Consider the following 25717-nt stretch of genomic DNA (forward strand, 5'->3'; position numbering starts at 1 on the left):
TTCCTGTTTTTCCTGCTTAGCTGCCGTTGCTAGCCCGTTGTCCGACTTCTGCTGTCTACTCCCTACTGTTGCTAATATAGAAGCTTGTCGAAACGTGACCCGATCCTTTAGAGAAGCCGTCCAACTTGATATACATCCCTTTCCAGACTCCCTCGCAAAGTTTCGTCCTTGGTTTCTTCATTGACTTGTGAATGAAGAGTGACCGAGCTCAAATGCAGTTTATTTTTTTCCTGAACAGGAAGGTTATAAATTTTTAAAAGTAATGCAAAATCGTCATGGGGGGCTTTGAACCACCAACCCCCCCCCCCCCCCCCTGCGCATGGGTCTGTCTTAGACCATCCTAGGTTGATCGGAAAGAGAATCCGACGTCTTGCCATATCAGAAAGAATCATTAAGGCAATATCCAAGGAAGTAAATCTGTTATTACTACCATCGCAGCGATAATCGAGATTAGTTTTATTATCGAACAAAGCCAACGTAACTCTCCCATCAATTTCAGATTTCGATTACAATAAAAAATTCAAAAGCTTCAATTCAACCCAGTTTCCTATTTGTCCTGGTTAGCAAGTTCAATATCTAGATAGTATCTATCAAACTTGATACTTCACCGAATTAAATGAGTTACTGAATATAAACAATTATTCATTGACGAGCTGAAATTTAAACAAATTCTGTTTTGCTACAACAGTTTCAGTAACGAAAATTTTACACGCTGATTTTACTGTGACATTTTTTAGGCGTGTGCATCTATCGCGTTAAACGAGAATCCAACGTATATGAATAATCTGTTAATCCAAGCTCACTTAATATACGGCAGTTTCGAACTAGAAAACCAGACAGCGTCATTTTGACTAAAAATGTTGACAAAATTAGCATAGTTGAGCTAAACGCCACGGAAGCCCTCAATCGTTACGCCAACTACTCGAATTTGGACACAGCATGTGCAAAATCTCCTATCCAAAGCGTTCCCATTGCATTCAACTGTCGCGAACTCATTCTACCATGCAATCGCGTGCTGCACTCGAGCCAACGCACGCGGCAACAGCATCAAATTATAGAGAGAGTTCTACCTCCACGGGTGCCGCCGAATAGGCGATGATGATTCATCGGTAACTTTGATCGTAGGATCCTTTTTGCCTATCCTCTCTATAATTACATATAAACAGAGCGCGAAGTTGCGATGAGAATCCGGTATAACATTCGAGACGCCGCCGTCGTATTCTCACGGTTTGCCACGCCGCCTGAGAGCAAACCGTTCACCACTGCGCGAACGTACCCCCGTCACAGTTGATGGCGGCACGCGGTATATACTCTCCGTCGCCACAGGCTAGCTGCCGCCGCCACCGGTTAGAGGGGTACGCAAAACTGTTTGCGGGCGTGCGTCATTGAAAGTTTTGTGCTGCGTTGCGATCATCATCGCTGCTGCTTCATCGTCAGTAGCAATCGGACGGGTGCTGTTGCAAAATGTTACAAGTAGATATACGTTAGTATAGGCAGTAGCAGAACAAGAGTTTGTCGGCGGCAAACAGCAAGCAACTGGCAGCAGAGTCAGGAAGCCAACTTTTAGTCGATAAAACGTCGCGATCGCATCCACATCGTTTGTGCTCTCGGGGGTACCCATCATAGGTGGTCCGCTTTACAGCGTTTGGGGGAAAAACACAATCGAATCGAAGGCGAATTGCGCGCATCGAAACGGAACAAAAAGGACAACCGATCGAGGCTAGTGGTGCTGGTGCTGTGGTGGTACGGTTTGTGTTGCGCATTTGTGTGTGTTTGTCTGTGCGACACGCCTGCTTTGTGTTTCGGAAACGCGGCCTTTGCGCTCGCGCGGGTTGGGTGTTTTTGACAGTTACGCCGGGTTGCAAGGCGCGCCGGGCTGATCTTGACGGGCCGTGAAACGGAAGTTTACCGCTGCATTTCGAAAGGTTTATAGGGTGCTTTACATGTCCGGCGAGTGAGTGGCCAGGGTAGTAGTTACCTGTGTGCGGTAGTTAATTAGGTGAAATTTCGCGCTGTCAGATTTTGTTGTTTCCTGTTATAAGGTCAGAGTCGCGGCAGCGTGAGTGTTCAGAAGTTCAAAATTTCCCGTTGATTGAATATATTGGTGATTATTTTATGGATACAACTAGTTGTTGCCATCTGAGATTGTGATTATACGAAAAACGTGCTGTCGACGCATTTTACGTGTTCGTGTCCGGGAGAGTAAGTGTAGCCTTGATCCACAGCTGAGAGTGCGGTGTTTGGTTTATAAATAGTTTGTCGTTTGGTGGTGAATGCGGTAATTGTCCGAAAAGTCAAAGTGAATAAATGGTGATTTAACAACCGCCCACAAGATCGTATTTTATCGAAGGTGAAAATTTACGTGTGTAGATTTAAACGAGTTCAGTTCAGGAGGTGAATAGAAATCGGGCGACGTCTGGTCTACTTAACAGAAGACAGAAACCATCGCTTAACTGGGAGGTGAGTTTCGTTTGTTTACTAACAACTATCGGCGACTTAAGTTGAGGGACATCATCAGCTGGTTGACCTCCCTAAGCACTATCAGCTGTTATGGTGTTGCCAGATTCACTGATTTCGCTTGATGGTTGTCTAGCAACTGATATCCTGTGTAAATGATGGATTTTTGTAAATGTACGCGTGAGGGCGGGAAGCAATATACCCAACAGCATGCTGTGACCTTCTCCTGCTGCTACTGTGATCGCTGTTTAGCGTGATTCAACGTGAACAAGCTGCGCTAATTTCCTTGTGCCGCTGCCGCACTTCTTTAGATCAAGGTTCTACAAAACACGCGAAATAAAAGCGATGATTCGGTTTTAATAAATTAAACCTCCCGCTGTCTTACTGTCTTCTCTCCAGTGGAGCTAGTAGACCGCAGATTGGTGTTTGCCTTAGGCCTCTTGTCAATCCTGAGCAGACTTATCAAACCGGCTCAGCAAACGTCGCCGTTGATATCACCGCTAATCCTAGAGTATACACGTTTGTCTGCCATTCTGATGATGCGGGTAATTAGAATAAACCCCTAACTGGTCGTCGCAAACGAACGGATTTCGGTGTGAGAGAAGACTCGTTAGTTGGTCGATCCGACGAGCACGATAGACGTGGGATGAGAAAACCACAGGAAATCCAATTTGAGGCGATCGTGTGCGTTTCGTACGAAACCGACTTATCTTGATATACGGTTGGAGGATGTTGCGCACTGATGGCAATCAACTAATTAATTTCGGTTATCGCGATTTACGTCACATGCTCCTGGGCCACTAATCTGCATACACAATAAAGCTGATTTATAGTTGCTTGTCATTATATTACATGTTAATCCCTGTTTTTCAGTTGGTTGGAATGATGTTTCACTATTTGTTTTTGGTGTATGCTCCAAGCTTAATATTTATTATGCTATATACTTTGAATATCATAAAAAATGTGATTAAAAGTGCATGATGGCTGAACAATCATAAAATTGCAAAACTTTCCGTAGATCTGTGAGTTTCATGCCTGTAACCGTGCTATTTTTCACTAGTCTTGATAATTAAACGAAAGTTAATTTACTTTGACGAAAATGCTTAAATTTATCAATCTTCGTTAACATGAAATGATAAAATATTGAAAGTTTACGACGAAACGCAGTTCTACTAAACGGGTCTGAACTTGGATGATGTTGTGTACATGGAAATGGCACACCTACTCCCTACTTAATTCATGTTTGCCGTGCATTTCACGTAAATTCCAATCACAAATCTTTTACTGTATGTTTATGAAATCAGTTGACGCTAGATGTTTGAAGGCGACGGAGGGGGCATCTATTCAGAAGGCTATATGTATGGATGGTGGGCGTAGCGTAGTTGGTAAATCGATTGCCTTGTACGCAGCGCACCTGGGTTCGAGTCCCCACCACGCACGTAGGGTTAGAAATATTTCAGAAATGACTTTTCTAACCCGAAGAGGCGAATGACCTCTGTAATCGAAATAAAAAAAGTCTATAAGTTAGGGTGTCAATGGCATGTATGGGAAACAGGTGACCATCGAATTCAATATTCGGACGCACTTCAACAGCATTCGCACCTCAAAAAAGTCTTTGCAAAATTATAGCTCAATCGGACATGATTAAGGGGTTGCGCAAAACGACCAAAGTGGAAAAAATTTAGGATAGTTTTGGATATAATGTAACGTCGCCACCTTGAAATATTTTTTTAAAGATAGCATTGATGGGACTTGAAAAATTCTGGATTTGAGTTGGTACTGGGGTTTGAAAATGCTACTTTTATATTATTTTCTATGCCAAATGTCTTAGAAATGCATCAACCAACGGATCTTGCTTCTTTTTACAATAAAATGGTACCGCTAATTTTTAAACTGAGATTTTCAAAAATTAAAAATTAAAAAAAGCTGTTTTTTTTTGAATTGAAACCAAGTCCCATCTCAATGAAATTTTCTCTTGTGCCGCAAAGGCATTTTTCAACTTTACATCTCGAAAGGTCGCCTAGATAAGCTCAGAATAGTGATATTTAGCAAACAAATGGCGACAAGACTTTTAAGAAGAACTACCGTGCTTACATGCCCGGTCACAAAGGTGAGATCGGTGGTGTAGTATCGATATGAACATGGTATGCGTGGCTCTACTGAAGGACGAGATTGACTGTTTCATGGACCCCTTGCTCCAGTGGGCGAATATTTTGAACGTCAATCGCACCGGACGGGACAAAATGGTGTGTCCCTTCACACTAGTGTCGGCTTTGGCGAGACTGCTTTGCGTCTTCTTCGACAAAGATCGTCTGCATAATCGGTTGTTTGTGCCACGCGTCATGCATACAGTGTTGCATTAATTACAAGCAAATGGGTCTGCTACACAATTTTTTCCCTTGATAGGCGGCCACATAGGGGAGACCGGGTCTAGTTGGCAGTGTTTTCAGTTTTCATTTTTTACCGCTTTGATTTTGGTAGATCTTGCAAAATAGAACACGTTACATGAAAGGGCATACTGTTGGCAACATCACTGAATTTTATGAAAATGATTGATTCGTTGTCTTCATTTCTATAGACAAAAATATGTGACGCGGAAAAGCCGCCAAATTACCCCACCTCCGAATTGCACAACAAGTTTTTTGTGTGGCAAGCGATCTGTAGATGTGTCGAAATAAGCCAGTTTCTTTTTATTAAATCTGGAGCCATCTACCGACAAATATTTATCGACGAATACCTCAAAAAGTGACTTCTTGAGGTCTCATGAAACTATGACACTAGCTTTGTACTACTTTTTCTTTCATAACCGGTGGTCAACATTTGAACACTCCAGAACTTCACTCTGTCTGAAAATGTAGGGTCTTTCTTCAAAACCATCCAATGCAGTACTCTACGTCACTCTTTCGAGTTTGAACTGCCCATATGGTAGTCGGTCTTTGCCCGTGTTGCTCTTCTCCCGTCCATTCTTCTTCTGGGCCTCCGATGGATCAAGAACCCTTGTCGTTGCGTTTGTTATATTTATTATGCATAATAAGCCTGTCGTTTGCAATTTGGCATTTAATTTAATTGTGGAAACGTGTTTGACAGGGAGAGTGGAAATGCCAAATTGTCATTAACATTTCGCAGTAAATTTCTTCACATTCATTTTGGATATCTTTTATACTTTTTGTACGCTTGCTTTTTACTGCAAACTTTAGAAATGATCATTTAATTGTTAATAAGTATTGTACTCCCGATGGCCGGCTGTTCGTAGTTCAAATTGCTCGTTTAAAATTCGCGGGAATTGATCGCGAGCGACTTTCGTACATATTGCTAAGATCATATTGTCTTTAGATGAATAGATACCTCTATTATATTCCTCGCGGCTTTATCCTTTTTATAACGCCCCTCGCCTATTCGAATATTCATATTGCTACTCCAGGTCGCACAAACTTCGATCAAAAATGAAAAGACAGAGCGCGTAAGTACTTAGCTAAATCACAATATCTAACAAGATATATCCTGATTCATTTCCCTACCTACTAATACTAATCCTATCTTGCGACACTGGTGAATTATGCAGAGTATTCCTCGGTCATAATAGTCACAAGTGTTGAACTACTATTCCTCCCATCCCAGATTTGGCCTGCATGGGCATGGCCATCTACGTTATTGATTATACTATAATCTTAGTCTCTTTAGGTTGCACGTTGAGTGTGATGTACTACTCCCAAGTATCATACAATTGATTCAATATGTAATTTCAACAGGCTTTGATCAATCGCGGGAGTTTGTAGATTTTATAGGTCAGTTCTCCAATGAAAAAGGTAATCTTTCGAGAGGTCAAATGATAGTCTTTGAATTGAACCGTTTTCAAACGGGATTGCACGTAGTTTAAAAAAAATCATGTTTTGAGATGAAGTTTCGGGAGCGCTTTCGATGAGTTGTTCGTTGCAGAATGTCGATATTACTTGGAATTATGAGTTTTGAACATCGCTGATTACGAAGTCGGTTATTCGAAATTTAGAATGGCCGGTCCAATGTGGCAGACCCCCACTGGAAAATAAGCGATATTGTTTACAAATTCGAGAGAAAAGATTTTGTGATTTATAAACAAGAATTTGAGTTAGGGGACCGCGGGGCAAGTCCGACGCCTTAAGCGCAATAATTTTTCTAAAATTCCACAAAGCTCCTAAAATTGTATATTCTGTGCATAATCCTTGTTTAGGTGGTTCTTAACAAAATATATTTTTTTCAGCGTTTCAAAAAATTTAATTCATTAAATGGAAAAAATGGAGAAAAATGACATTTTAAAAACGCTGCGCGTAAGACCGACAACCCATAGGGGCTTTTTGTCCCATTTTTTCCATTAAAAATGTATTGTGTATGTGTGATAAAGTGCAATTATGTGTATGTGTGTATGTGTATGTGTGATGCAAACGTTTGCTTTCTGTAGTTTCATCGCGTAGCATTCGAATGCGTGGTGTTATGAATAAATAATGTTTAACGCATGGTTTATACTATGGTACGGGTTTTCTCAAGTAATTCTTTCGAGCTTTATTGCCACTTGTATAGCCATTCTAACGAGGAAGAGCTGTTCTGCAAGCAGATTATATACGGTGTTACTAGGACTCATTCACTTGAAAGTGACGCACGCTTCGTAGTAAGCTATCCGGTTCGTGTTGTGAATTTTCGGAAGACTGTTGATCAATAATCCGACGGTCAATGAAATTTTTTCATCAATATCATTTCAAAAGAGAATGGAATAAAAAGATCAAAATAAAATGACTACGAAAAATCTGAAAATGGACAAGTTATTTTTTAAAGAACTGATAGAAATGAAAATTAATGAGAACAATTGGACGAAAACAGGAACAAGTGGAAATAGCCCAAAACAGACGATAGTGAAATCGTAGAAAACATGTAAAATCAAAATGGTTTTAATGGGTAAAAATGATAATTCTAGAAGAAATTAAAAAACAAAAATATTATCACAAAGAAAAACAAGAGAAAATTAAAAATGGGCTAAAAATGAATAAATCTATATAAAGTAAAAGTGAGAAAAATTTCATGAAATAGAAAACCGAAAACATTCAAAAAATAAAGATAAAAAAATAGGAAAAATATTCCAATAAAATAAGTAACAAAATAGAAAACAGGAAATTCATAATTGTTTAAATGGGTAAAAAAGGAAAATACTAAAGGTAATGGAACATACCAATAAACAAAAATGGAAGAATATTGAAAAAATCCATAACAAAGAAAAGCATATATTTCAAAACTGATAAATAGAAAACAGTAAATTTCACAAAACGAAACAAATTAAAACGAAAGAAATAGAAAAAAAATTAATGAGCAAATGAGGTAAACCTAAAATAAATTTATTGGAAGATATGAAAAAATAAAAAGAAATAATAGATAATAAAAGTTTAGTTAAATAAATTAAATAAATTTAATTAAATCGGTTAAACAAACAAATTCAAAAGAAACGAATAAAACGATAGATAAAACGAAAAAAACATGAAAAGAATGAAACAAATGTAAAAATTGGAGTAAATACAAAAAGTTGGACAAATTTTAAAAGGGAAGCAAAAATGGTTAAAAAAAGAAAAATATGGAACAAAATATACAAAAAAGGTACAATTAGATAGAATGAAAAAATAGAAAGAATGCAAAACCTAGATGAAATGGAAAAATAAACAAACAAAGCAGATATGAAATAAGAGAAAAAAATGGAAAAATTCACTTAAATTGAGAAAGTAAATTATTTCCGAAGTTTTTGTCTCTATCCTTGTAAATAATCAAGGGGGGGGTGCTTTTTTCAATGGCATATCTCGTGTACAACATTCGCGGAAATTCACACTCAGTACATCGGACAATTAATCGTGCTCGGGTGTGGCCCAAAGGGAATAGAGCTTTCGGAAGATTACTAGTGTAGGTTGATGTTGCTGTACTGGCACTCGGAACGTCTTTATCTGTGGGTTCCCGCCCAAAAGCATCGGTAAAGTTTAAAAATTGTTCACCTACAAGCTCGGGACTCGGTAGCCAATTTTTGTTATCGAAAACCTCTGAAGATAATCTGATGCTCTAATGGTACCGGTACGCTGCATCTTTGCTTTTTTTAAATTTGGATAGTATATTTTTTTGCACAGCGTACGTGTTTGGATACAAAATCTTTCATCTCCGGAATGCTCATCACATTAGCCTTGAGTAGATGTTTGGAAAAATCAAGCTCTGGCCACCGATTATTAATCAACTGTTTCAGTTCATCGATCTCGACTGAGGAAGCAGGTTGTTCAATCAACACTTTTTCGTCTTTATATGTTAACCTTTGGAACCGTTCGGTTAACAGCATTCTTGCATCCTTCGTTCCGTCAAGAGCTAGTTGACGAAAATCAACTTCCGGATGCCTCTGCTGTGCATCCCTCTACTGTTTCTTACTCATAAAAGAGCGCACTTTTTTTCGTTACTTCCGAGGTGATTCCTAGCCAATGAAACTCCAACTAATGCAATGCTGGCAATGCTCATAAACCGTTCAGCTGGGTTTATAACTGAAAAATTTGATGGTGTTCGTACAGCAGCCAAAAAACCAAGATCAAGCTCAAAAAATAATGACATGTAGCTTAAAATGATTTGAATTGACGTCACATTATGATCTGGACCTCCATCCATTCCAAAAAACATCATCGGCTTCGAATAGTCGGCAAGAACAAGATTTTTAACAATTTCCGCCGCATCACGGAAAGCATGGTTCAAAAATAGCATCCTTCAATATTATCGTAGGCTGTCCGTGATACCACGAATCGGTGAGCTCTCAAGGCGGAACAAGTTTGATAGTTACGGATGGCACGATGTGCTGCGGGATATTATCGTGATCCATTGCGTTTAAACCCTTTTCGTCTAAACCAGCCATCAACACTTGCCTTTGACGGCGTGTAGCAAAAACCCCACGGGAATAGAAGCTTTATCATCAAGAAAAAAAAAATATCAACGCGCTATCCGAAAACATGCCTGCAAAGAGTGTTTCGTTGTAAATCTCGTAAGAATCTGAATCCTTTTTAACAAACCTGCCATCATTTTCAGATATTGAAACTGCTTTGCTCCGAAATGCTGATCGACATGAGCTTTGTGAAGTGTTCGTTTTTGTAACCCGAATTTAACGTTGAAACGACCATAGTACCGCTTCGCAACTTCAGAGTTGTTGTTACGTGGAACAAACTGTAACCGAAAATACTCATACGATGGTACGAAATTGTGATCAGAATTCGGGAACATTTTCTGCATCTCATTTTCACACTTCTGCATCAAATCTTGGAGTGACACACAGAGAGGTGATATCCATGTTATTTCTCCATGGCGACGTTCCTCGGCGATAGTATAATCGTTGGCAGCTAAAACCTTTTCGGCTGTTTTCCAGAAGTTCGCGAATTTTCCTCCTGATGAAGCTTTTGTTTCGCATTCCAGCTCTAATACCTCGGGTATTTCATACCCTTCTTCCAGTAGTAGCTTGTATCCTGCTTGCAGTGAATTGTCCAGCTCACTGTCGTCGTCTGCAACAGAAGTTGGTTATGTAGGTTGGTTTATGTGACATAAATATGTACTTTAATTTACCTTCTATTGCAGAGACAAATTATTGAACTTTTCTATTTGTTCCACTATACACTTCGGAAATCCGCTTGATTTTATCCTGCTTCAGACGTGATTCGAGGTTCAATTCTATTCTGCTAATTACGATTGCCGAAGCGATTGAATTCTCTTCTTTCGACACTTTCCAAATAAATGTTCCGTTCGGTTTGAACGACCTGTAGAGCTGTACAGGAAAACTTAAACATAGTCCAGCAATGAACTTATGCTTCAACCTACGCTCGGTTGGGGCGAAAAACACAATATTTATTTCCGAATACTCCGGAAGTTCAGACAGGTGTTGCTCTAGACATTTATACCGGAGCCCCGTTAGCTCGTCTCGCTTCCCGCATGGAGGAATGATCTTCAAAACACGATTTTCTCGAGATACTGGGACAGTAGCTTGAGTAGTACCTTGCTGTCAATCGCTCTGGTAATGTGTCGAATGTAGTCCGAAATTGCTTTCTTAAGTTGCAAAACATCATCAAACACGACTTTCCAGCTGTGTGACTGCAGAAAACGCTTCGTCATTAGTTGTTCTAATCTTTCGTCATTAAAGACTAGCTCATTCAGTTTGATTTGCGGGATGGTCTTTTTTTGTGAGTTCCATGGTATAAAACACGGTACGTCTCTTGATTAGGCGGAATAAAGTGTAGCGTTTCCGGAGGTTTCGATACATTCGACGCAACAGAAAATTTATGCCAATGGCCATCTAATTGCCATAATGTCGTGACGACTGTTGTCATGAATGGTTCCATATCTGATTTCTGATATATGCGAAAACCCACTTTGTTCTGCTCCAAATAAACAACGAGGCGATTATAAATTGCCGTTCGACCGTCTTGCTCCGGTCGTTTATCCGGCAGTTTTAAAACCGCGGCACAGTTCATCATTTTATCAAAAACATTTGTACTGGTTCGTCGTTTAGGAATATCTGACTTCAGGATGCACAATACTTTTGTGCAAGCACCAATTGCTGTGATAGAATCAGATATTCTATTCGTGGCTGAAATTTTATACAGTTCTTTAAGTTGGAACGATTGTGCTCCAGCATATACAATTTCTATTTGCTCTGCCCCATGGGTAAATCGATTTCCCGCTGTATTAAATCGAAGAACGATTCGTGTAGCTCAACTTCGATCACAGATTGTTGAATCAGCTTACCATCACGTTCAATTCTGAGAGCAATTGGAACTGTGGTATTCGCGTTCTGTAAAAGAGGTTTAAGCGTTAGTAAACATTAATGTAGAGAGTAATTTTAACTTACCGTATCCATATTGATTAAAATTAATACGATTTTCTCTGCTAGAAGTTGAAATTTCCGAAAAAAATTTATAAATTTACGCAATTAGACGTGCGCTGTACGATGGAAAATAAAAACAGTCATTTTTGCCAGTCACTGTGTAGCGATGAGTGAATGACAGGAACCGCTGTTCGTTTCACACAGTACACGGTTAAATAAAACAACCTGCAGAATAAGTTCTTTTAACGTACTTTTGAGTTGAGCGTCGCTTTCGCACTTACTAGTGTTGTTAAAAACAAAAAGAGAGATTCGACTCAGTCGAGGTCTTCCGTGGAGGAAGGTACTTTTGAGTTGTTTGGGGTGAACTCAAAATTAGGTAAATTCAACTTAAATTTGAGTATAAAAAACCTATCAATGAGTTGTAATTTTTGCCGTGGTTAAATGGAAACTACCTTCAACACATCCATCCCGTCCCCCCTACCATCTCGACGGCCCTGCCGAAATGCCTAAAATAATCGTACTAATAATATCCTGTCATTATTGTATGATTTAAAATTTGATATCTGGGAAAAATCGTGGGGTGTCGGGCTTACCCCCAGTTCCCCTAATGTGTGTCAGGATCAGCAAGGTAAAGATGACGATTCCAATATGGCCGACTAGGGTATGGCTTTGATAGTTTTGACCAACATTTTTCACTATTTTCTGTGGTTGTTTTGGTGATACCTCTACAGATAAAAAAATTAAGCGCGTTCTCGGGACGTGTACGCATATACAGAGTCATTCTGGGAACGTGCATAGCGCCATGAAAGGGTTTCTGCCTGTGGAGAGCGTCTCGGGCCGAGAACGTTGCATGGCGGCCTGGACGCCACTTCGAGCGATGGCTTGTGAAAACTGTTTTGGTGGTGCGCGAATGGAAAAACCCGTTTGGTACTGTATAGTAGACACACACCTTTCAGAAAATGTAACGAATAAAAGTCAATTTTTTGAAACTTTTGAATGAGAATCTCCCCTTAAACATTTTGGCCTATATTACTGTATACTGTATACGTACTTAATTCTTGCTAACATGAAAACACCACAAAGTCTCATGACTAGATTCACAAACCGTTTAAATTTTATTGACTACCTGCACAAGTAATTATCTGTTGTTCATGTTAGTAGCAATCAATAGCGGGCTAGAATCGCTTTTAGAAATTTTATCGCACAGTGTTCTATATAATATCTTCTACAGCATTTTCACGTTAAGATGTTCGAACCAGTTCTGGAGTATTCACTAGACGAAAGCGTATTACAAGATGTTTAGGATTAGTCGAAATTTTGTTAAAAAACTATTTTTTTCAGATAAGTTTCGGGAGGGGCCTTAGCCCCCTAGCCTCCCTCTGGTTACGTGCCTGTAATAATTCCAATTCATTTTCAATCACGTGTTCAAGGTATATCTGGAAAGCGAAACTGAATAATGACAAATGAAAATTTTTGGAGGGAACTATTTTCGTTATTATTTGCGTCTGACTATTCCTCTCAATACCAGGTACTCCAAATCATGACCTAATGTGTTTTAGATTTTCGGGTTACTTGATCTACAGTCTTCTTGAACGCCGCCGCGCGAATATTCCTCGATTGCACACAACCAGCTAGTATGTTGTCTGCCCCGATGTCGACCACCTCTTCCAGATTTGCTGCTGAGCACAACTGTAGCTGGTCTCTCTTCCAACATTCGCGCTACATGTCCAGTCAGCTGTAATCTGCAGAGTGCAGTGTTTTATCAGCCTTCCAGTGTCAGCATGTTTGTATACTTGGTACTGCTTGTCATACGTCTGCGCCATTCTCCATTTTCTACTGTGTCGTTGAAAAGCTGAACTTCCCATTCGAAAGATTGTCCCTAGTCAAAATTTTGATACAACCTTTTAAAGGTGATCCAATCACAATTTGAAATCTGATCAGTAAACTCTTTTGATAATATGGTAGACAAAACAATCATCAATGATATTGTGAAATAATTGAAAAGTGTTGCTGCAATAATCAAAAGAGAAAGTTAAAAAAGAGAATCTCTCTTTCTTAGATACGTCCATTTGATAAACTAGTAGAAAATTAAATTAATCAGCGAAACTATAAATTTTTCTTCAAGCAAAATAATTTAGGTGGGGAGGGGGTGGGTCAAACCCCCAAAACCCCTTAGCTAGAAATGCATTTGATGTGTAAACTTTAGGCTTCGTTTCTTCCTCCCAGGTGTTAACATTATCGAGGGTATATTATATTCTCCAATTCTGAGAATTTTTTTCGTCATTTTCAAACCACTGAGTGAGCATTGGTTGGTTTGGCCGAGAAAATTTCTTCAAGTTTAGAAATAGGTGGTATCACCATCCAAATTTGGGAATGAATTGCACGGGAAAAATCAAAATCGCAATTGGTCGACCGAAACGATGACCCAATTTTTACGGTATTCCCCTACATATTCAAACAGACGTACAACGTACACTAGGTCATTTGAAAAGTCAAAATCACTGTAGCACTCTGTAATTGGTATTCTAAACCGGTCTTCTGCAATTATTGGCTGTTTATTTGCCTTTTTAACCTTGAAGGTCATTTGTAGTCTTCTTCACCTCCCTTCAGTAGTTAGCGCTCATGAGCTAACACATATGTACAGGTATGTGACGATAGCTTGTGAATGATATAAGAAAGATACAAACATAAATTATTATTTGTTTCCCAATGTTAATTATTTCAGTATACCCGTCTGTCCAGCGACCGTGCATGCATACTTGTCAAAGAGCAAAATTTTATCGCGCCTACGTGGGACCATGTTTCGCCGACACTTGCGACACCGCAGCAATGTCAGACAATAATGATTATCCCTCATTTATCAATGATAATCAGTGACCGCCGCAACATCGTTCATCCGCATTGGTTGGATCACCATCAGAACAAAGCGTTTTTGAATGTTCTATATAACTACTCTACTTGCCGGTAAAAATATTTTATTCATTACAGTTACCTTTCCGAGAACAAATTATCCGCCGTCAATAATCATACCTTAGACTGTGTGAACAAAGCCGTTTCTTTTTTATAGTCATTCGATCATTATTATTATTAACCGCTTCCAGCCCATGCAGTTTATAAACAACAACGTTTTAGCTGTGAATGACCCTTGGAACGTAGTAGTAGGCGACGAAACAAATGTTTCTCTGTCGCGAATGAAGCTGTCCATGCGCAATAGCGTGTTGCGTGATCTGTCTGACACACGTTGTTTTTTTATTTTTACTTGTAAATTTTTTAAGGACCCGTTGAATAAACAAACTGAATAAAGCACTTTTTAAATACAGTTTTAACTCTTGGTTTATACAAAATTTAATCACAAGTTCTAGTCACACTAACGAACTGGATTACTGTCTTCAATTTGAGTTTTAATAGATATTAGTGTAATCCGTAGAATCTGTAGTTATCGCGTTTAGTTGGATTGATTTCAGCATGTGCAGTGTTGCCAGTGTCTGCTTCATCTAATTACGAATAATTTCTTTTGAGTGCAACTTTTTTGTTTTCGACTCAATTTCTCACACATTGACGACATTTCACGACAAACGTATGACTACAGCATACAGTGCTGTAGAGAGAAATCACGGGCCCTGGAGGTCCAGCATAAGGGCCCCCTTCATCATTGTATCATTGTAGGGCCCCCTCCATCATAAGTTCATATAGCATAAAACACAGAAAATGCTAAGCTAAGCTTTCGGTTGAGCATCTTTTAATTACTGTCATCAAGTTCTGTAGTTCCTGGGGTCTTGACGATGGCCACTTGACGATGGATCAATAGTCCTCGATTGGGCCGAGCGCAAGAGAGTTCTTGTCCTTGGACCCCCATAGAACCTTATAGGCGTTATACTACCACGTGTCCTCTTTTCCATAATGGCAGTATTCAAATCCGATCAAAATAGCGTGGAATAATCGTTTTGCTTCATGAAAGGTAGCAGACGTTTTTTCATGTACTCTTTCACATAAATTTCCTTATTGACGAGCTCTGTCGCAATGAAAATGTCGCCTTTCAAACCACAGGTACAGGAAGCCTGCCAAACCAGATATTTCTGTGTGAACTTCGACAGCTTCATGTGCTTGAAAATATCGACCACTGTTCCTTCCGGTTACCATTACTTTGGTGACAGTTGATTTGGTCACTTTTAACGGTTTCGCTAACTTGGCGTGCAAGTAATTTGGATTCAGGCTATGCGCGTGCAAAATTTCTCTGTGTTGCTCCTTTTGTTTGGTTGACATTTTTATAGCTGAAGAGCAAATGTCAAATAGAAAAGGCATCTTTCTGGACGCAGACAAATGAGGGATTCGCGGATTTGTAGAACATCGTGGAAAGAAATGCGTCAAGTTTGATCGTAAATTTTAAATGTCTACGAAATTTTTAGTGGCTTTGAAAGAAGCCGATTTATTAATATTTCCATATTCATCAGGATGTCGGTATTGCATGGTTTTATTCCAATCTTTGTCTGGTTGCAACTAGAAATCGTTAAAGAAACACCACATTCGGCCAAGTCGGTGCGCTACAACATTGCCAGTCTCTGAAAATACAACTTCTCATTTGTTACTGATTTTTTTGGTTTCAGGGAAAACTAATTCAGGCGATTTTTGCGAGTTCTTCGTTTATATATTTGGTGCAATATTATTGAACAACTCGTAATTAAAACTTTTCACAAATGGCGAGAGAAAACAAAAAAAGTAACAAACGAGGAAAAACTAATAAATAGATGAAATGGAAAAAACAAGAAAGCTACAAAATGAAACATAAAATAACGGAAAAAATTAATAATATGCAAATAGTCAAAAACCTACCTAATAGAAAAAAATCTTAAACGGAGAAACAACAGAAAATGTAAAAAATTAAGACAATGGAAAATTAAAAAAACTAAAGTACCTAACTATTTGAAGAAAGAGCAAAATTATGAAAATTAGGTAAATATTAAAGAAATAGAAAAATATTGCAAAATAGGTAAAATAATGAAAAACGAGTATGTAACAAAATGAAAAATGAAACATCATGAACATGGAGAGCAGTATAATTGGCAAAAGAAAGAAAAATGAATGCAACAAAAAATATAAAAATAAGACAACAATAAACAGATATTGAAATGAACAAAATGGATCCACTGAGTTAAACGTAAAAATAAAAACTATACAAAATGTTTGAAATGTAAAAAAATAGTAGCAAATTTAAAAAATTAAAGGAATAAAAACAAGAAAATGGGAAATATTAAAAATGTTTTAGAATAGAAGAAATGTACAAGAATGGAATAAAAATATAAAAATAAAATAACTGTGAAAAATCAAAAAAATGGCCGGTAGTTTTTTTTAAAGAAATAAAAAGAAATGGGAATAATTGGATGGTATAGATTGAAGACAAAATAGAAACCAGGAACAAGTGGAAATAGCCCAAAAACAGACAATGATGAAATCATAGAAAACATGTAGAATCAAAATGGTTTAAATGGGTAAAAATGAAAATCCTAGAAGAAATAAAAACAGGAATATTACCACAAAGAAAAACAAGAGAAAACTTACAAAATAATGGGTTATATATAAATAAATCTATATAAAGTAAAAGTGGCAAAAAATCTAAAATTGATCAAATGTAAAACTAAAAACATTAAAAAACAAAGAGCATAACAAAATAATAGGAAAAAATATTTAAATGTAAGAAGTAACAAATTAGAAAATCTGGTATTCAAAATTGTTTAAATGAGTAAAAAAGAAAAATACTAAAGTAAATTAAACATACAAATAAACATAAATGGGAGAATATTGAAAAAAATTCCATGCCAAAGAAAAGCATATATTTCAATCTGAATGGGGAACAGAAAATTTCACAACACAAAAGAAATAGAAAAAAAAATTATTGCGCAATGAGAGAAACCTAAAATAAAAAAAGGCGAATAGAGAAATACTAACACAAGTTAATTGGAAGATATGAAAAAATACAAAGAAATAATAGAAAATAAAAGTTTAGTTAAATAAATTAAATAAATATAATGAAATCAGTAAAACAAACAAATACAAAAGAAACGAATAAAACGATAGATAAAATGGATAAAACGTGAAAAGATGAAAAGAATTAAAAAAGGGCAAATAAAATACAAAATACAAGTGCAAAACTGGGACAGGTTTTAACAGGGATTGGATTGGTAAAAATAGAAAAACGAAAATATGGGGCAAAATATACAAAAAGGTTAAATAAGATTGAATGCAGAAAATAGAAAGAATGCAAAAACCTAGATGAAATGGAAAAAGAAACAGAAAAAGCAAATATGAAACTAGAGAAAAATGGGAAAGTTTCTTTAAACTGAGAAAGCCAGTTAAAGATGATAAAAACATATTTAAATAAAAAATGTCATGTGTCAAAATGTGAATAAGAAAAATTACTATGGATTGCTTTCTTCGTGGATTTTCATATTCTTTTTGATTTGTGGTGTTAATCAGAATTCGTTTCACAAATCCTATTTGAACAATTGAGCATTAAAATTGGTAAAATACGAATCAAAATCATTTTCGAGAGCCCAGCACTTTCTACTTTAACTAGCTCATTTTTTTAAATAGTCAAAATCCATTAAATATTTGTTGTAAAATATGAAATATAAAATAAATATCAGTTTTTTAACACACAATTTAAAAAAAAAATTTATGTTTTTTTGCCCAATGCGCGTAAAAATGCTTTTGAGCTCTAAGCTTCAATGTTTTCTTTTGAATTGTCTTTCATGAAGTATAAACTTTATAATGTAATGTACGATTAACTTTATGATAGAAATTGGAGGACATTAAATCATACCAATATTGAAACTCTAATTGAATTTTCCAATAAATTGTTAGTGAACTAATATTTATCAAAATCATTCCTTCTGTTCAAATTCCGGGCCCCTCCACAACCTCGGGCCCGGGGGAAAACACCCCGTCCCCCCTCCCCTCTTGGTGGCCCTGACAGCATATAAACCAATTGTCCAAATTCGCTTTGGGGGGACAAATCCTGGACAAATCGTTTTCTGCCGAGCACAGTTCACAGCAGTCAACGAAAAAATCTCTTTTGCTTACTGTCAACAGCTGTGATTGGTGAGTAACGGTTTGTCCGGAATTTCCCAGTTGGCTTATACGCCGTAATCATAATTTTGTCTAGATTTTAAGATGAGCATCGGTTAGTAAAATTGATCAGAACTGTTTTTGTTCACAGATGCAGTATTGTGCAGTTTGTTCACAGAACTGACACATGGCAATTTGATTCTCATATGTGTACAGCGTGGTCTGAGTAGTAAGGTGTTATATGAGGCAAAGTTACGAAAGATAAATAAGCGCGGACTTATCGCAGATTCCAATAAGTGCAAGCAAAATAGTGTGCGGCTGTTATTATCTATCTTAAAAATTTGAAAAGATATATCTAGTCGTTTAGTCTCTGCTATTGAATTACGAAACAACTTTTCAAATATCATTACTACGAGTTTTGTACATTTTGTACAAAATTACTCAAATTAGCTAACAACAAATTTACTTTGTCCCACGTATTTGAAATGCCAGTAAATTTTTAAGAAACGTAGTGTTACTTTCAAAACTTACTATCAGCTTTGTAAAGGACAAAAATGAGCAATTATGTTTTGGATGTGAATTCTGTTCAAGTTTACAGTCTCTGGAATGGATTATTATAACTGATTTGTTCTTCAGAAGGTCACAGAAAAAAATTGGTAGCCGAACTCCATCGGTTCGCTTTTAGCATCGATATGAATTTACTGCATCAATGAATAGATGAGAGCAATTCAAACAGCAATTATCATTAGAGTAAAGAAGCACCAATAAAGTCCGAAAAATGTTTGATTAAGTCACTTACAGAAAAAAAAATCGCTTTTGAACATGTAAACAACAGATCTCTCTCCGTCCGCAGCATACATCAAGCCGCGGTCGTCGTTGCCGGTGAATCTGAAATCGTGGGTTGAACTATAGTGGTGTCACCCGGTTGTTGTTGCTAACACTCCCCAGAGCTCATCAGCGCTTGTGGACCGAGTAATGATTGGACCAAAAGAACAGCGACTCGACTCCCACCAGAGTCGAGTCTGGTTATTTCGCAAATCTTCACAGCTCCGAAGACTGGTTGCTGCACTTATCCCCGACAATGATGAAGCACTTCGGCATGGCCAGGTACCTTTTGAAATAATCACAGGTGGGAGCATCACCGTTTGCAAGGTTGAGAGAGTTGGTTTCGGTGCAAAGTGGGCAGCACGATCCCCTTTAAGGAAGAGTGGTTGAAGGTGCAACAGCAATAACCATTTTTTGTTCTGGTACTCTGCTCGGAAGATGATTTATTCTAAATTGTTTTTGCTGCCTTGTTCCAACAGATGCACCCTGGAAAAGAGGGGGCTTGTCTCGGAGTTGGTCTGATCTCTGATTCGATTGGTGTTGGCTTTTTTACTGATACAGATTTATTGGCAAAGATGATTGTGTAGTGTTGATTGTCTGGAAAATAGGCATGCAAAGTGCGCTAAGAGTCTCTCCTGGCATGGACAGGAATAGATTCTCTAGCTATAGCAAATAATTGGAAATGATTTTGCAAAAATTAAAGTTCACATTTGCGTGTAAATAGGATAGAAGAGTTCTTATTCATTCCAGCATTCATATTCAGCTTATCCATTTGATTTCATTAGTTATTGGGTGGATTGCTTGGTTTGACGTTGAGTGTCAAAGAGCGAGGAATGAGAAAAAATCAGGCTACAAGCCGAATGCTTGCAGCGGCTACATGTCAGAACAGAGAGCGATATTGAGCAGCCGCAAAAAAATCTTTATCTGAAGCAAAAGGAAGCTTTGCCAGAAATGACACATTAATGTTTTACAAAACGATCAACAACATGAGGAGAAAAAGCGTCAAGGCACTGGTTATGATCAACGACTGGGGGTTGACAGGGCGTACAGGAGTGACCCCGAGTCAGGTTCCAACCCCAAACGCTGTTAGTTTATACGTATCTGACTCAGTTTCGTTTCCAGCAAAAAAGCACCTAAGTATTAGTTGATAGGTCTTCAAATTTTTCCATATGTGCAATATTGTACGGTCCGATGAATACTATAACCTCAAAAGGTTTGTCATTAATGGCGGTTGCGAAAGGAAGCCCATCTGTAGCGAGCTGTTAAAATCGATTTCTATTAACGGGAATGTGTCAAAATCACACGCGTCCGATCCTAATTTGGCGAGTTATTTAACGGCACCGGGTGTCTATGTAGGTACACTGATCGTGAGTTGAGTCAGTCGCTATTGATTGCTAACTACAGACAAGTAACTTTGTAACTATGTTGAATATTAAAAAAAAAACAATAATTTGTTTTTCCTAGGAAGTATGACAATATATAGGTGATACAAGTTTTAAAGTGGTGCCAAAAGTGCAGTTTAGTCAATTAAAGCATAAAATGAAGAAACAAATCTTCTTTTATTTCATACATCGATGAAGCTCGACTTGCTAAATGTAAATTATTTATTTTAATAACAATCTTAGCTTATACAACCAATAGGCTGTGTGTCGAATTCGTTGTTTGTTCCTTCGTTGCTAGTGCTGAAGGCCGGTTCCGAAGTGCCCGGTACAATCATTGTTTTTTTTTAACATTTGACGTTGGTGATTGGATAGTAGTTTGTGATTTAGCTGAAAAAGGTGAAGTCTGTGTGTTGATTTTGTTTGCAATAATAGGTTGCGTGCATAGCTTTCCGCATTGTACAGTTTGTTCACAGAATTGACACTTGGTAATTTGATTCTCATGTGTATACAGCGTCGTTTGAGCAGTAAGGAGTGATATGAGCCAAGGTTACGGAAGATGAAGAAGCGCTGACTAATCGCAGTTTCCAATAAGCGCAATCAAAATTATGTGCGGCTGTCGATTAGTCTCTGCGATTAATATTCGAAGCAACTTTGCGCTCCCTTTCATTTTGATCGACCCACCAAAAGCAAGGTTCTTGTCGGATTACTTTCGAGAATCATTTTACCGGGTTGTAAGTTGCCAGTCTGGTTCGCCCAGTGTGCTGTGCAAGCGATGGGTGCTTTTTTCCTGTTATCAGCCACCTCGTTTTGTCGCTATCATACCCGGCGGAAAACATAATACGGTATCCAACGGGGAACACAGATCGAAATGGTGAGTGAGGCGAAAGCAATTATTTGAAAAAAAAATCCCTCAGAGCTGACTATCACCCTTAAATGTGTGATGTAATTAATGAATGGCTTTATAATAGAGTTTTATAGTCGTTTTTTGAATATATATTTTTGCATGCAAGAGAAAGCATGCGGCAAATGGTTAGCCCTGGATTTGATATGTTGCTTTTTTGGAACTAAAACATTCGATAACTCCATAGATATAAGAACTTGAAATTAATTTGTATCACAAAAATTGTGTATTTTCTTATTTCGGACAAAATTTTAGAACATTTTGAAATTATAAAAAATCACTAACAAAAGTTATTTTGAAAAAAGTCAATTCATAGAAAAATTCATAAATATCTATTAAAAATATCAGGTAGACACATAGTCTATTCAGCAAAGTTGTTTCTTATGATATTCCCTACAACTTTGCAGAACGCAGTTTTTTTTTATTTTCAAAAATGACCATTTGTCTTTTCTGCTTTAGGAGGATTAATCACCAAACTAATACTTCTATAAAATGGGGAAAATATTCCCAAACAAACCTCGCTTAAAACAAAATAGCTCAAAAATCGTTTTATCGTGGTCAAAATAATTTTGATCACAATTTTGTCTATTTGGAAACACTGTGCAGAGGCAGGATTCCAACCCGCAACCTTTGACACTCGGGTCCAATGCACTAACCCTAATGCTACCCTGGGATATGATGACGTGCCAGAAAGAATATCACATCATCATATCCCAGGGATAGCACAAGGGTTAGTGCATTGGGCCGGAGTCTCAAAGGTTGCAGCTTCGAATCCTGCCTCTGGTGGAATTTTTTCACATATTGCTTATGTGCAATATAATTCGCGGCGTCGGCGGTAAAACATGATGATGAGTTATGTTCTATCAACGACCATGCGGTAAACTTGGGTGGAAAGCCCAACTCCTGCCAGCAGAAGGCAATGGATTCTTCACATTCCCTTCACAATCACGGTCATATGAGCTTGTCTAGTTGTAGTTTTGCGTTCTATGTTTATAACTGATTCGCTCTAGAATGCCTACCCATCCTTAAATTTCATTGCTTTCGTTTCTCTTCATCTTAAATTTACCGAAATAACCAACAAAATCGATACAATAATAGAAATATCGCACGTTTACTCTTTTCACGGATATGGTCGGTCAAAGTATTCATTATGTCGAGTAGTCGTTGACAACCGGGTTGTCAAACATCAATTTAGTTATTTGATGCCAACGCTAATGAAACGCGCATATATTTCATATGTTTGGATAGATATGTAATGCTTTCATTAGTGGAAATATTTGATTTTGTTTTGTGAACTTCAGTCACGGTTACCGCCAAGAACTTGTTCACAACTTTATGAACATTATTCATAAAATCAAAGGTTGACTCATGATTTTTTTCATAGTTATAGGAACAATAGTTCACAAAATCAAAATATTCTGGCTATTTTTTCGTGAACTATTTCACGAAATTCGGAATTTTATTCATGAATCCATTCAATCATCGAAAACTAATGTGAAATGGTTTACAAAATCATCAAATATTATTCATGCATTCGTGAACTGGTTTATGATACCTAATAGTCACAACTTACCATTCGTTTTCGTGAAATAGTTCACGAAATCATGAAATATTATTCATGTAATTGTGAACTGGTACACGATTCCTAATATATTACGATCCAATATCCGTGAAATAGTTCACGAAATCATGAAATATTATTCATATATTCGTGAACTGGTTCATGATACCAAGTTTAATAGTCACAATTTACCATTCGTTTTCATGAAAAAGTTCACGAAATCAAAACATTATTCATGTCGTGAGCTGGTTCATGATTCCTAGTACATGATTTACGATCTATCTAGTATCTATTCGCGTGCTTGAGATATTTAGAAGATATCTCTAATCATTTACAATTTCATGCAACATGGTAATGAAATTTTTACGTGAACTCTATCACAAAAGTATTATTCGTGGAATCATTTTTGTTCCATGCACTTTTTTATGAAATATCCAGCTACTAGCGACCAGTAATAGGTACGAGCAGCAGATATAAAAAACTATTAGAACCTCGAACATCGTTATTTATTTGATAAGGTTCATTGTGATGGTCGGACAGAAAACAAAAACTGCATTGAGAACCCAAAATAGTGTGCGTGATATTGCTCACAGAACCAGATATCGCGAATGAGTCTTATTTTAATGATCCAGGTCATATTGTCACGGTATTCCGAGTAAAAAAACCATTAGTAACCAAAATATAATAGATCACAATAAGGCGAAGAGAATTTACGAATACCATGATAAAACTTCTGATATCATGAACATTAGTTACACTACTCTTTGAAAGTAAGCTCTAAAATAAAATATCACGATAACATGAACAGAAATTACAAAAATCGCGACTAAGATCCTGAAATCATGAACTTTAATCACACAACTCGCGACAAACATATTTAAAATCGTGACATAGATCCTGAAATCATGAACATGAAGCACTCTACTCATGACTAAAATATCACGATAACGTGAATGGAAATTACGAGCATCGCGACTAAGATCTTGAAACCATGAACTTTAATCTCGCTAACGTCAAGAAAATTCACAAGAATCGCGAATAAGCTCTTGAAATCATAAACAATGTTTGACTGTCGACTGTGTATTCCCAAATCATGAACAAGAATCACAACAAAAACTAAACATGCCCAGGGAGCTACAACTAGAGCTTCCATTTCCCGACGGTTTACAGCTTCCCGGGATTCGGGAAATAAATAATAAATTTCCCGGGAATTCCCGGGATCCCGGGAATAAAGAAGAAAAATAAAAAGGCTAATGATTTTCTTTAAAAAAAAAGAATAAATTGAATCGTTTTTAAGCCCGTTTGGTTGCATGTATATCTGTCCTAAAAGCAGTTGTCAGAAAAATGCGATTTGGTGTCCTACACATCATTCAATCATTCGATAACTCGTCAATAAGTTTACGCAACATCAACTTCTTTTGAGTTTTCTTTGCTATATGTATAACCTAAATTTTGGTAATCACGGATACGATTGGGACGATATACTAAACGCAGCTGCTGGAGTTACTGTCTAAAATTGGATTTCGTTGTTCTGATACGATGGATCAATTTAATGCAAAGCACCTTCTTTGGTAATCTTGAATGAAAAGATTGAGCTGCTTCAGGGTATTGTGCAGTTATTTTCGATCAAATGAGAAAATGTGATATATGGAATCCCTTTCTGTCGCAGTAGGATCAGCTTCATTAAGTGTGAATCAAAATCAAGCAGATAATGGACGAACTGTGCAGCGATGGATGAAACCTACCATCAATTCCCTGTTACGGGCGAGTATCTGGATTGCTTGATCTTATCCCTTCAAAAATCCTGCCTTCATCCTTGAAAGCGACATTCGAATAGGTTGGATGCGCATGATATTGGACAGCTACAGCGCTATGTCTTTCTTTCCATACATCCAAAAATTTACAGATATTACAGTTACGGTATAACAAATTAGACGAAATATGCATTCGATGAACCGATCAAATATTTCTGCAGACGTTCTAGAAACATTCTTTATGAGCGTTTGCATTAAGCATGATATCACTACAAACCATCCCAAGTTTTGAAACAAGCACTCATCGATTTTTTAAGAAATTACCGCCATTTCAATTACTAATTTGATTGCATTTATTCAAGAACTTTCATTCAAAATCTAACTATTAAAATAAACCATTAAAAGAACTGTTAAAAAATCTGATCAATCGGCTCATCGGTTGCAGAGATATCGTGCGCATCACTAACGCTATTGCTTCGGTACAACGGCCGGCAAATTCATCCATTTTTGCATGAAAATATCAACATTTTTAGTAGTATTTTGAGTAAGGCTTGAACTATATACCTAAAAAATCATGAAAACATATCAGCAAGCCTAAAGATATATAGTTCAAAGAATTGCAAATCAGTTGGAAAAGCACAATCTGCATTCACTGCTCACTCCAAATGTTTGTGTATAAAGATATTTCCTACAGAATTTCTTTCGCAGAACCTAAACCTTTTGAAATAAAATATAAATCTTTTTTCCCGGGATTCCCGAATCCCGGGAATGAGAAAACACAATTTCCCGGGAATCGGGAATCCCGGGAAATCCAAAAATCCCGGGATTCCCGGGAAATAAATTCCCGGGATGGAAGCTCTAGCTACAACAGTAACCCAACCAACCAACATGTTTTTAGAAAACACAAATAGTTTCATGAATACGAGGTTT

At 37.4% G+C, this 25717-nt stretch overlaps 1 protein-coding gene across 3 annotated transcripts in view; it reads left to right on the forward strand.

Annotated features, from left to right (window-relative positions):
* The first annotated feature begins 1500 nt into the window (after nt 1-1500).
* Nucleotides 1501-25717, forward strand: part of LOC131685570 (G protein-activated inward rectifier potassium channel 3-like) — a 432523-nt gene continuing 408306 nt past the window's right edge. The window contains exon 1 of one of the 3 annotated variants that reach the window (XM_058969389.1): nt 1501-2460. The gene's annotated coding sequence lies outside the window, so the exon portion shown is untranslated. The remainder of the gene's footprint in view (nt 2461-25717) is intronic. The other 2 variants (XM_058969391.1, XM_058969392.1) reach the window with 2 other exon arrangements.

The sequence above is a fragment of the Topomyia yanbarensis genome, chromosome 2 (assembly GCF_030247195.1).
Source record: "Topomyia yanbarensis strain Yona2022 chromosome 2, ASM3024719v1, whole genome shotgun sequence".
Classification (NCBI taxonomy): Eukaryota; Metazoa; Arthropoda; class Insecta; order Diptera; family Culicidae; genus Topomyia; species Topomyia yanbarensis.